We start from the raw sequence: 14,236 nt of genomic DNA on the forward strand, positions 1-14,236 counted from the left end.
TGAACTCCAACCATCCTCTAGCCACAAGCTTAAGGTCCAGTCTTCTTAATTGAACATGCTTGCCTTTTGAGTCTCTTTTCCATTGAGCTCCTTCCACACATATGTCCATGAGGACTTGGTCCAACCTTTGATCAAAGTTGACCCTTCTAGTGTAGGGGTGTGCGTCTTCTTGCATCATAGGCAAGTTGAACGCCAACCTTACGTTCTCTGGACTGAAATCTAAGCATTTTCCCTAACCATTGTAAGCCAATTCTTTGGGTTTGGGTTCATGCTTTGATCATGGTTCCTAGTTATCCATGCATTTGCATAGAACTCTTGAACCATTAAGATTCCGACTTATTGAATGGGGTTGGTAAGAACTTCCCAACCTTTTCTTTGGATTTCATGTCAGATCTCCGGATACTCATTTTTCTTGAGCATGAAAGAGACCTCAGGGATCACCTTCTTTTTGGCCACAACTTCATAGAAGTGGTCTTCATGGACCTTTGAGATGAATCTCTCCATCTCCCATGACTCAAAGGTGGAAGCTTTTGTCTTCTCTTTCCTCTTTCTAAAGGTTTCTCCGGCCTTAGGTGCCATAAATGGTTATGGAAAAACAAAAAAAAGCTATGCTTTTACCACACCAAACTTAGAATGTTACTCGCCCTCGAGCAAAAGAAAAAATAGATGAAGAAGAAGAAGATACGGAGGAGACGGAGAGAGATGTGTATTCGACCAAGCGGGAGAAGAGAGGGTTGTGTTGTGTGAAAATGAAGAAGGATGGAGGGATTTATATAGTGGAGGGAGAAGGGTTGGGTTCGGTAATTTAGGGTGGCTTTGGGTGGGAAAGAGATTTTGAATTTGAAGGTAGGTGGGGTTTATGGGGAAGAGTGGATAGATGTGATTGGTGAAGGGTTAATGGGGAAGAGAGATTGAGGTGATTGGTGAAGGGTATAGTGTTATTGGATTGTGTGAAGAAGAGAGAAGTGGGGTAGGTGGGGATCCTGTGGGGTCCACAGATCCTGAGGTGTCAAGGATTTCTCATCCCTGTACCTTTTAGGCGTGTAAAATGCCCTTGTATGCAATCCTGCATTTAACGTCAGACTGATGCTTGTTTCTGGCGTTAAACGCCCAAAGGTAGCTTATTTCTGGTGTTTAACGCCAGCCTGATGCTTGTTTCTGGCGTTAAACGCCAGCTTGGTGCTTGTTTCTGGCGTTAAACGCCAGACAGATGCTTGTTTCTGGCGTTTAAACGCCAGACAACTCTTCCTCCAAGGTGTGCTTTTTCTTCTGCTATTTTTGATTCTGTTTTTAATTTTTGCAATTGTTTTGTGACTCCACATGATTATAAACCTAATAAAATATACAAGAACAATAGAAATATAGATAAATAAAAATTGGGTTACCTCCCAATAAGCGCTTCTTTAATGTCAATAGCTTGACAGTGAGCTCTCATGGAGCTTCACAGATGTTTAGAGCTTTGTTGGAACCTCCCAACACCAAACTTAGAGTTTGAATGTGGGGGTTCAACACCAAACTTAGAGTTTGGTTGTGGCCTTCCAACACCAAACTTAGAGTTTGATTGTGGGGACTTTGTTTGACTCTGTATTGAGAGAAGCTTTTCATACTTCCTCTCCATGGTTGCAGAGGAAGATCTTTGAGCTTTAAACACAAGGTAGTCCCCATTCAATTGAAGGACTAGCTCTCCTCTGTCAACATCAATCACAGCTCCTAATGTGGCTAGGAAGGGTCTTCGAAGGATGATGTATTCATCCTCATCCTTCCCAGTGTCTAAGATTATGAAATCAGCAAGGATGTAAAGGCCTTTAACCTTCACTAACACGTCCTCTACCAATCCATAAGCTTGTTATATTGACTTGACTACCATCTCTAATGAGATTCTTGCAGCTTTATACTTGACATAAAGAGTGGCATAAGATTTATACTTGACCCCAGGTCACACAGAGCCTTCTCAAAGGTCATGGTGCCTATGGTACATGGTATTAAGAATTTACCAGGATCTTATTTTTTTTGAGGTAAAGTTTACTGAACCCATGTATTTAGTTCACTAATGAGCAAGGGAGGTTCATCTTTCCAAGTCTCATTACCAAATAACTTGGCATTCAGCTTCATGATGGCTCCTAGATATTGAGCAACTTGCTCTTCAGTTACATCTTCTTCTTCTTCAGAGGAAGAATAGTTTTCAGAGCTCGTGAATGGAAAAAGGAGGTTCAATGGAATCTCTATGGTCTCTAGGTGAGCCTCAGAATCCTTAGGTTCCTCAGTTTGGAAATCTTTTTTGTTCAAAGGACGTCCCAGGAGGTCTTCCTCACTGGGATTCACGTCCTTCTCCTCCTTTGTGCATTCGTCCATATTGATTATATCAATGGCCTTGCACTCTCTTTTTGGATTCTCTTCTATATTGCTTGGGAGAGTACTAGGAGGAGTTTCAGTAATTTTCTTACTCAGCTGACCCACTTGTGCCTCCAAATTTCTAATGGAGGACCTTGTTTCACTCATGAAACTTAAAGTGGCCTTAGATAGATCAGAGACTATGTTTGCTAAACTAGAGGGACTCTGCTCAGAATTCTCCGTCTGTTGTTGAGAAGATGATGAAAAAGGCTTGCTATTGCTAAACCTGTTTCTTCCACCATTATTAAAGCCTTGTTGAGGCTTTTGTTGATCCTTGCATGAGAAATTTGGATGAATTCTCCATGAGGGATTATAGGTGTTTCCACAGGCTTCACCCATGTAATTCACCTCTGCCATTGCAGGGTTCTCAAGATCATAAGCTTCTTCTTCAGAAGATGCCTCTTTAGTACTGTTGGATGCATATTGCAATCCATTCAGACTCTGAGAAATCATGTTGACTTGCTGAGTCAACATTTTGTTCTAAGCCAATATGGCATTCAGAGTATCAATTTCAATAACTCCCTTCCTCTGAGGCGTCCCATTACTCACAGGATTCCTCTCAGAGGTGTACATGAATTGGTTATTTGCAACCATGTCAATGAGTTCTTGAGCTTCTGCAGGCATTTTCTTTAAGTGAATGCATCCACCTACAGAATGGTCCAGTGACATCTTAGAAAGCTCAAATAGACCATCATAGAATATATCCAAAATGGTCCACTCTGAAAGCATGCCAGAAGGATACTTTTTGGTCAACTGCTTGTATCTTTCCCAAGCTTCATAGAGGGATTCACCATCTTTTTGTTTGAAGGTCTGAACATCCACTCTAAGCTTGCTCAGCTTTTGAGGAGGAAAGAACTTGGCCAAGAAGGCCGTGACCAGCTTATCCCAAGAGTCCAGGCTATCTTTAGGTTGTGAGTCCAACCATATTCTAGCTCTGTCTCTTACAGCAAAAAGGAAAAGCATGAGCCTGTAGACTTCACGATCTACTCCATTAGTCTTAACAGTATCACAGATCTGCAAAAATTCAGTTAAAAAATGATAGGAATCTTCTGATGGAAGTCCATGAAACTTGCAGTTCTGTTGCATTAGAGCAACTAGTTGAGGCTTCAGCTCAAAATTGTTTGCTCCAATGACATGGATTGAGATGCTTCTTCCATAAAAATTGGAAGTAGGTGTAGTATAATCACCAAGCATCCTCCTTGCGCCTCCACCATTGTTATTGGGTTCGGCCATGTCCCTTTCTTTTTCGAGATTCTCTGTAAGGTTTTCTCTGGATTGTTGTGCTTTAGCTTCTCTTAGCTTCTTCTTTAGAGTCTTTTCAGGTTCAGGATCTGCTTCAACAAGAATGTCCTTGTCCTTGCTCCTGCTCATATGAAAAAGAAGAGAACAAAAAAAGAAGAGGAATCCTCTATGTCACAGTATAGAGATTCTTAACAAGAAAGTAACAAACTTCAAATTTTTGAATCAATCACATTAATTGTTAGTAAAATTTTCGAAAATTATGAAATAAAATTAAGAAAAAGATTTTGAAAATCAATTTTTAAAAATTTTCAAAAATAATAATAAAAAATAAAAAAAGATTTGATTTTTGAAAAAGTTTTGAAAAGATAGGATTTTTTAAAATTGAAATCTTGACTTGACTAACAAGAAACAACTTATTTTAAAATTTTTTGACTAAGTCAACCCAAAGATTTTGAAATTTATGAGGAAAATAAGGAAAATATATTTGTTTTTTATTTTTGAATTTTTAATGATGAGAGAGAAAAACACAAAAATGACTCAAAACATAAAAAAAATATGAATCAAAACACATGATGCATGCAAGAATACTATGAATGTCAAGATGAACACCAAGAACACTTTGAAGATCAAGATGAACATCAAGACTTATTTTTGAAAAATTTTCAAGAAAAGAAAAATATGCAAGACATCAAACTTAGAAAATTTTCATGTTTAGACACTATGAATGCAAAAATGCATATGAAAAACAACAAAAGACGCAAAACAAGAAAATATGAAGATCAAACAAGAAGACTTATCAAGAACAACTTGAAGATCATGAAGAACACCATGCATGAATTTTTCGAAAAAATGCATAATTTTTAAAAACATGCAATTGACACCAAACTTAAAAATTGACACTAGACTCAAATAAGAAACACAAAATATTTTTGGTTTTATATGATTTTATTATTTTTTTGTATTTTTTTTCGAAAGTTATTTTTTTTTGAAAAATGAAAACAAAGAAAAAAAATTTTTGAAAAAATTTTTGAAAACTTTTTTTGGAAAACAAGATAAGAAGAAAATTACCTAATCTGAGCAACAAGATGAACCGTCAGTTGTCCAAACTCGAACAATCCCCAACAACGGCGCCAAAAACTTGGTGCACGAAATTGTGATCTCAATGGCACCAACATCTTGGTACGCACAATTGTAATATCACTCTTTTTCACAACTTCGCACAACTAACCAGCAAGTGCACTGGGTCGTCCAAGTAATACCTTACGTGAGTAAGGGTCGATCCCATGGAGATTGTTGGTATGAAGCAAGCTATGGTCATCTTGCAAATCTCAGTCAGGCGAATTCAAATGGTTATAATGGTTTTCGAATATAAAGATAAATAAAGCATAAAATAAAGATAGAGATACTTATGTAATTCATTGGTGGAAATTTCAGATAAGTGCATGGAGATACTGTGTTCCTTCTGAATCTCTGCTTTCCTACTGCTTCCATCCAATCATACTTATTCCCTTCCATGGCAAGTTATATGTTGGGTTTCACTGGCGTCAATGGCTACCTCCAGTCCTCTCAGTGAAAATGGTCCAAATGCTTTGTCACAGTACGACTAATCATCTGTCGGTTCTCGATCATGTCGGAATAGAATCCAGTGATTCTTTTGCGTCTGTCACTACGCCCAACACTCGCGAGTTTGAAGCTTGTCACAGTCATCCCATCTCAGATCTTACTCGGAATACCAAATACAAGGTTTAGACTTTCCGGATCTTAGGAATGGCCGCCAATAATTCTAGCTTATACCATGAAGACTTCGATCTTTCGGAATGGAGGCTAAGAGATACGCGCTCGATCTAAGGTAGAACGGAAGTGGTTGTTAGGCATGCGTTCATAGGTGAGAATGATGATGAGTGTCACGGATCATCACATTCATCATGTTGAAGTGTAGCGAATATCTTAGAATAAGAATAAGCTGAATTGAATAGAAGAATAATAGTAATTGCATTAATACTCGAGAAACAGTAGAGCTCCACACCTTAATCTATAGTGTGTAGAAACTCCACCGTTGAAAATACATAAGTGCAAGGTCTAGGCATGGCCGAATGGCCAGCCCCCAAAGTCTAAGAACTAAACGTCCAAAGATAGATACCAAGATGTCTAATACAATAGTAAAAAATTCCATTTATATTAAACTAGTTACTAGGGTTTACAGAAATAAGTCTTAGTGCAGAAATCCACTTCCGGGGCCCACTTTGGTGTGTACTTGGGCTGAGCTTGAGATTTACACGTGCAGAGGCTTCTCTTGGGGTTAAACACCAAGTTGTAACATGTTTTTGGCGTTTAACTCTAGTTTGTGACGTGTTTCTGGCGTTTTACTCCAGAATGCAGCATGGAACTGGCGTTGAACACCAATTTGCATTGTCTAAACTCGAATAAAATATGGACTATAATATATTGCTAGAAAGCCCTGAATATTTACTTTCCAACGCAGTTAAGAGCACGGCCATTTAGAGTTCTGTAGCTCCAGAAAATCCTTTTCGAGTGCAGGGAGATTAGAATCCAACAGCATCAGCAGTTCTTTTTCAGCCTGAATCAGATTTTTGCTCAGGTCCCTCAATTTCAGCCAGAAAATACCTGAAATCACAGAAAAACACACAAACTCATAGTAAAGTCCAGAAATGTGAATTTTGCATAAAAACTAATAAAAGCATCCCTAAAAGTAGCTAGATCCTACTAAACCCTACCTAAAAACAATGCCAAAAAGCGTATAAATTATCCGTTCATCAGTGATCATCACTTGCCTTATGAATTCTTTCAAAAAATCAATAGTTAACTATCTAAGATCCAAATTCTTATATTTTAGTCCATAACTCCAACAATTATGAGATTTTTAGGGTACTAACTAGACATTCTAAAGTTTTACCTAAACTTGGTTGAACACAAATTTTATTTCTGGATCAATACCAGTAAATCAAACAAGTTGCTAGCTTTGACATACATTCTGCAGAATTTTATTTAGCCAAGTCAAAGAACTGATTAGTTTGTAAACCTCATAACTTTTGATCTACACACTATATGACTCTAAAAATTTAACTCATCACTATAGACATCTCTATCTTCTATTATCCTTTGGAAGTAACTCAAAAATAATTTTGGAATTAAAGTTATCTAAAGTGAAAGTTTATGTTTTAAAACTGAAAATCTGGTTTGATAGCTTTGAAGAACAAAATCTAAACCTTTATAACTTCTAATCCACAATTCCAAAAATCATAAAATTTGGATGCAAAGAAATAGACATCTCAAAGTTTTGTAAAAATTATTTTCACAAATTTTGAAGGTCTAGAGAGAGAAGCAGCCTCGGGAAGTCATTGCCTGTGCTGGAGGCAATTCTGCAGAATCTGATTTATTCTCCTAACTCACCTTTTGGTTCACTTTAAGCTTCTAGCCTTTCTTTTACCTAATTAATCACTCTAACACTTGCATATGGTGTACATAAACTTGTTTATAAGCCCCAAGAGCCAAGATAATTATTATCTCATTAAATCACTTTCTCACCTAAATAATTTATCACTTAAACTAAAAAATAACAACATGGCAATTCACATTATCTCAAAATAGAATCATATATACATCACTAATATCAATCATTCGTCAATTTACAAACATGATTCATCATCAAAGTCAGTCACATATCATCATTTAACACAACAACTAAGCATCTAATGTTTCTAACCGTTACCTCTTTGAAGTTCACTCTTTTTAACGCTTTTTTTTTACTCCCTTTTCGGCTTGAGCTCCTAGTCCATCATCAAAATCAGTTTTCCATCAACAAGGCCATAAGGCTAAATTCATGATCATCACAAGAAGGAGGTTCTCATCCTCTCAAGCTGTAAGTCTCAGTTAGTTAAGCTAGAAGAAGAATCAAATGAGACATGCATCAAGAAGAAGGCTTATACCGAAGCAATGAGAGGGAAGTTATGAGGTTCTCACCTAGTCTGCTTGTTGGCCTTTTCATGACCAAGAAGGCTTGTGCAACTGATTCTTTCTCCTTCTATTTTCAGGAATGGATGGCTCTTCACTCTCTCTTTGCTTTACTTATTAACTCAAGAATGGTAGTGATGAGATGAAGAGAAAGTGATGAAATGGAAGAGAATATGTTCTTTCTCTCACTCTCAGCTTCCTTACTCACTCACTCTTTTGATGGTTCTCCCCCTCTCTTACTCTTCTCTTAGCATTCTTCTATTGAGAATGATCAAATTGTATGAATTTAAAGAGAATTGAATGCATTTTTTAGTGCCAACAAACCAAGGAAAATAACATATGTTAGTTTATTTGCATGATTTTCTTCATTTAATTGCTCACTAATGACTCATTATCCTTGACTATCATTTGGATAAGATGCCAGAAAGAAGAGAAGAGAGAGAGAGAGAGATTTAATTGTGGTTAAGTGGGTTAATCTAGAGAGAGTGATTAGGTTAAAGGAGAGATAAAGAGTAATTAAAAAGTGTGGTCATGTGTTAACTTGTTTTGATGATGTATCTAGAAATTTTTTTAATTAATTCATCACTTAATAAATTAATTTTATGATGATTATTCTAAACAAATGATTAAACTTGTGTTGAGATTAATCTAGAGAGAGATAGACTAACTATGGTTAAAATTTTAAGCACCGGTTCTCGCCGTTAGAATTTGAAACAAAGACAATTACTAGCACGGTGAAAACATCATCACAAAACCCTTCATATCTAAAAACATATCCAACTGATATATACATATATTTATAGAAAAAAAGTTTGGTAATAAAAAATTTTCAGCCATAATTAGTCAAAAGTTTCTATAATTTATTTCATTTATATCACTTAATAACAGTTTTATTTTTTATCTCACTCTCTTATCATTTCACTTATCATATTCTTGTCAACTCTACTTATTAATGATATTAATTATAATATCATATTTCTCACTATTAGGCATTTGTTCGATATCACGAGATCCCAGGTGCTCGAGGGGTTGGGTGCTGATGGGAGAGAATGGTCGAGACCCTGAGTCGACCTGGAACTGAAGGAGGTGCGGATGGCAAGTTGGGGACGCCAGAGGTGATGTGATGAGGGGGGTGGCCACCTGCAAGGACACTCTGACGATCAAGTTAGAGTTCGTACGAAGTAATGGCCAAATTAGGTAAAATGTGATATACCTCGGGGGGGAGTGCTTACCTCCCCCTTATATACTGTACTGGGCGGGCCCAAAAGTGACCTAGCCCACTGGCCAGGATGCTCATGAGCTGTCCCTGTCCACGTGGAAGAAGTGGGTCATTTTCGTATTTTGAGTCGGGGCTTCAGGTGCTGCCCCGAGAAGCCCGACCTGACCGGTTTGCTAGGCGTGGTGTACTGGGTCGTACAGGGTGTAGAGTCGGACGTCGATCGGGTCGGGTACTTGGAGCCGACCCGTTGGATTTCCTTTGTGAGGGATAGTTTGGGCCTGGGTCAGGGGTGGCGCCCCAACCCGGCTTCTAGTTGGACTGGACCTGTGATGGTCCGTAACAGCATTCTTGTAATCAATACTTAATATTCCTTTTATAATTTAATTTTTATATTTAAGAATATATTAAATAATAATAATAATAATAATAGGAATGGACGGTAATGATAATATACATTAATTGAGTTAATTACACTTGATTCTTTGTTTCTCTTAAGGCATTTAATATCAATCAATGAAAATACAAAAAAATCATTAATTCTTTGTTTCTGTTAAGGCACTTACTTGCACTTGATTCTTTGTAATATATACCTTCCATTAATTTAATTATGATCATTCAAAAATCACGAGTATAATACCATTGCAAGCAAAATAGTGTATAAGTCAAGAAATATTACAAGAAATTGCGTTTATCGTTGCAAATAGTATGGCATTTGAATTCGACCTTAATACGGTACCTATGGTAGAAGGTACTGATGAAGAATTTGAACAACAGACGGACTCACCTGATGAGGTTGTTGTCAGTCAACCAATTCTCGAGAATATGAAAAATCACATTAGCTTTGATGAGGTATGGTAATAAACTGATTTATTTTTTTTGTGCATTTATAATTATATTGTATACTAACTAAGTTCATACACATAACATTCATACGTACATATACATAACATCCATAATTATATACAACTAATATCTAAAAATTAAATTCATGTTTATTAGATATTACATCCATACACATATCATTTTTTAGTTATTGCATATATAAATATAAAGTTAACACAGATGTTTTTTTAAATTTTATCATAATTGAATTTAAAAAAATATCAAATTTTTAAATTAATTTATTCAATTGATAAATTTACACATAATATTTATAAATTTATACACATAACATCCATAATTTCATGTTAATAACATCCATAATTTGTATTCATAATATTTATAATTTCATACCTATAATGTTTATAATTAATAAATTTTTATAATTAATATTATCAAATTTTAAACCATACGTCTTATTGTATTTTTCAAATTATCTCATATGTACACTAATAGGCTATGATTTTAATTATTTTAATATTTTTATTTAATATTCATATGTATGCTTATTTATTGATTTTAATATGACGAGTTAATAATTATTTTAAAAAATATTTTTTAATTTTTGTTTATATTTTATATTTTATTTTTTATTTTTTAATAGTCTATATGTAAAATATAAGTTGTATAGTAGAAGTTGTTAAAACTTTTTAATTTAATTTCCATATTTTTTTGCAGAGAATTATTGCATTTTAATGGATAATAATGTGATTGAGAGATGTTAGAAATTTGATTTAGAAGAAACTGAAATTAATTTTGGAAAGAACATTAATGACTCCAAACATACAGCAAAATAGTAGGTGATAAGGAAGATAAGTGATAAGGAGGTGTATGTCACTTGCGTATCAAGAGAATATGAATTTTTATGTAATATTCCTATATTGTAATTATTTTTTGGCTACCTAACATCACCCATATTTATATATGTTTGTTTAATATGTCTTGATGTATCATGGTTCTAGAACTTTCTGGATTCTTATTACAAAATTTTGGAGATTATAATGCGAATAATGGGTTCGTACAAGTTCTTTACCCCACTCTATCTACTTTTCTATGTTAGCGTTATCTATTTATCTATATTATCCTTGTTATGTTTATATCAAAAGGTAATTGATGAGCGGATAATTTATACGTTTTTTGGCATTATTTTTAGGTAGTTTTTAGTATGATCTAGTTACTTTTAGGAATGTTTTCATTAGTTTTTATGTTAAATTCACATTTCTGGACTTTACTATGATTTTGTGTTTTTTTCTTTGATTTCAGGTATTTTCTGGCTAAAATTGAGAGACCTGAGCAAAACTCTAAAAAAAGGCTGACAAAGGACTGATGATGCTGTTGGAATCTGACCTCCCTGCACTCAAAATGGATGTTCTGGAGCTACAGAACTCCAAATGGCGCTCTCTCAACGGTGTTGGAAAGTAGACATCCAGAGCTTTCCAGCAATATATAATAGTCCATACTTTATTCGCAATTAGACGACGTAAACTGGCGCTCAACGCCAGTTCCATGCTGCATTCTGGAGTCAAACGCCAGAAACACGTCACAAACCAGAGTTGAACGCCCAAAACACGTTACAATTTGGCGTTCAACTCCAAGAGAAGCTTCAGCTCGTGGATAGATCAAGCTCAGCCCAAGCACACACCAAGTGGGCCCTGGAAGTGGATTTATGCATCAATTACTTACTTCTGTAAACCCTAGTAGCTAGTTTAGTATAAATAAGACATTTTACTATTGTACTAGGGGTCTTTTGACCACATCTTTGGACGTTTAGTTCTTAGATCTGGGGGCTGGCCATTCGGCCATGCCTGGACCTTTCACTTATGTATTTTCAATGGTGGAGTTTCTACACACCATAGATTAAGGGTGTGGAGCTCTGCTGTACCTCAAGTTTTAATGCAATTACTACTATTTTCTATCCAATTCGATTTATTCATGTTCTAAGATATTCGTTGCACTTCAACTTGATGAATGTGATGATCCGTGATACTCATCATCATTCTCACCTATGAACGCGCGTGACTGACAACCACTTCCGTTCTACCTTAGACCCGGCGCATATCTCTTGTATTCCTTGATCAGAATCTTCGTGGTATAAGCTAGAATTGATGGCGGCATTCATGGAAATCCGGAAAGTCTAACATTGTCTATGGTATTCCGAGTAGGATTTCGGGATTGAATGACTATGACGAGTTTCAAACTCCTGAAGGTTGGGCGTTAGTGACAGACGCAAAAGAATCACGGGATTCTATTCCAACCTGATTGAGAACCGACAGATGATTAGCCGTGCTGTGACAGAGCATTTGGACCATTTTCACTGAGAGGATGGGATGTAGCTATTGACAATGGTGATACCCTACATACAGCTTGCCACAGAAAGGAGTGATAAAAAACTAGAAGGAAGAAGTAGAAAAGCAAAGATTCAGAAGGAACACAGCACCTCCATACACCTATCTGAAATTCCCACAATTGAATTACATGAGTAACTTAATCTTTATTTTCTATTTATTTTATTATCATTATTTAAACCAATAATCTCTTAATCCATTCAAATTCGCCTGACTGGGATTTACAAGATAACCATAACTTGCTTCATACCAATAATCTATGTGGGATCGACCCTTACTCACGTAAGGTATTACTTGGACGACCCAGTACACTTGTTGGTTAGTTGTGCGGAGTTGTGACAAAGTGTAATTCATGTTTAAGAGCACCAAGTCTTTGGAGCCATTGTTGATGATCACAATTTCGTCCACCAAGTTTTTGGCGCCGTTGCCGGGGATTGTTTGAGTATGGACAACTAACGGTTCATCTTGTTGCTCAGATTAGGTAATTTTCTTTTCAAAAAAAAAGAAAAAAAAGTTTTCAAAAATTTTTTTTCAAAATTTTTCTTTGTTTTCGTTTTTCCCAAAAATTATTTTCGAAAATAAAATAAATAATAAAAATACAAAAAAATCATAAAATCATAAAAATCAAAAATATTTTGTTTCTTGTTTGAATTTTGAGTCAATTTTTAAGTTTGGTGTCAATTGCATGTTTTAAAAATTATTATGCATTTTTTGAAAAATTCATGCATTCATGGTGTTCTTCATGATCTTCAAGTTGTTCTTGGTAAGTCTTCTTGTTTGATCTTGATGTTTTCTTGTTTTGTGTCTTTTATTATTTTTCATATGCATTTTTGCATTCATAGTGTCCATGCATTAAAGATTTCTAAGTTTGGTGTCTTGCATGTTTTCTTTGCATCAAAAATTTTTCAAAAATATGTTCTTGATGTTCATCATGATCTTCTAAGTGTTTTTCGCATTCATCTTGACATTCATAGTGTTCTTGCATGCATCATGTGTTTTGATCCAAAATTTTCATGTTTTGGGTCATAATTGTGTTTTTCTCTCTCATAATTAAAATTTCAAAATAAAAAAAATATTTTCCTTATTTCTCTCCTAATTTTTGAAAATTTGAGTTGACTTAGTCAAAAAATTTTAAAATTAGTTGTTTCTCATGAGTCAAGTCAAATTTTCAATTTTAAAAATCTTATCTTTTCAAAAACTTTTTCAAAAAATAAATCTTTTTTTATTTTTTTTATTTATTTAATTTTCGAAAATCTTTTTAAATATTTTTCAAAAATTTTTTTTCTTAATTTTATCTTGATTTTCGAAAATTATACTAACAAGTAATATGATTGATTCAAAAATTTGAAGTTTGTTACTTTCTTGTTAAGAAAGGTTCAATCTTTAAATTCTAGAATCTTATCTTTTAGTTTCTTGTTAGTTAAGTAATTAATTTTAATTTTAAAAATTAAATCTATCTTATCTTATCTTTTATATCATATCTTTTTCAAAATTTTATCTTTTTCAAAAATTTGATATTAAAATATCTTTTCTAACTTCTTATCTTCTTATCTTTTCAAATTTGATTTTAATATCTTTTTGAACTAACTATTTGACTTTTTGTTTGTTTCTTATCTTTTTCAAAATCACCTAACTACTTTTCCCTCTTTAATTTTCGAAAATATCTCACCCCTTTTTTTAAATTCTTTTTAAATTAACTAATTGTTTTAAATTTTAATTTTAATTCTATCTCATCTTTAATTTTCGAAAATCATTAACTCCTTTTCAAAATTAATTTTCGAATTCTCTCCCTCTTCTCTTCTTCTATTTATTTATTTACTAACACTTCTCTTCACCTTTCTTCATCTCCAATCACTGCTTCTATCCTCACCCTTGTCTTTGGGTTCTTCTTCACTTTTATTCCTTTCTTCTTCTACTAATAATAAGGATCTTCTTTACTGTGACATAGAGGATTCCTCTTCCTTTTTCTTTTTCTCTTCTGTTTCATATGAGCAGGAATAAGGAAAAAGGCATCTTTGTTGAAGCTGATCCAGAACTTGAAAGGACTCTGAAGAGGAAACTAAGAGAAGCTAAATTACAACAATCCAAAGGCAACCTTTCTGAAATTTTTGAACAAGAGAAGGAGATGGCAGCCGAACCCAACAACAATAATGCAAGGAGGATGCTTGGTGATTTCACTAAACCAATG

General features: G+C 34.6%; 1 non-coding gene across 1 annotated transcript; it reads left to right on the forward strand.

The window, feature by feature from the left end:
- Positions 1-3,118: 3,118 nt before the first annotated feature.
- Positions 3,119-3,222, forward strand: LOC112715396 (small nucleolar RNA R71). The gene has a single exon (XR_003159669.1). It is a non-coding gene; the product is annotated as a small nucleolar RNA R71 (small nucleolar RNA).
- The last annotated feature ends 11,014 nt before the right edge of the window (positions 3,223-14,236 follow it).

Source organism: Arachis hypogaea, chromosome 1 (genome assembly GCF_003086295.3).
Source record: "Arachis hypogaea cultivar Tifrunner chromosome 1, arahy.Tifrunner.gnm2.J5K5, whole genome shotgun sequence".
Taxonomy (NCBI): domain Eukaryota; kingdom Viridiplantae; phylum Streptophyta; class Magnoliopsida; order Fabales; family Fabaceae; genus Arachis; species Arachis hypogaea.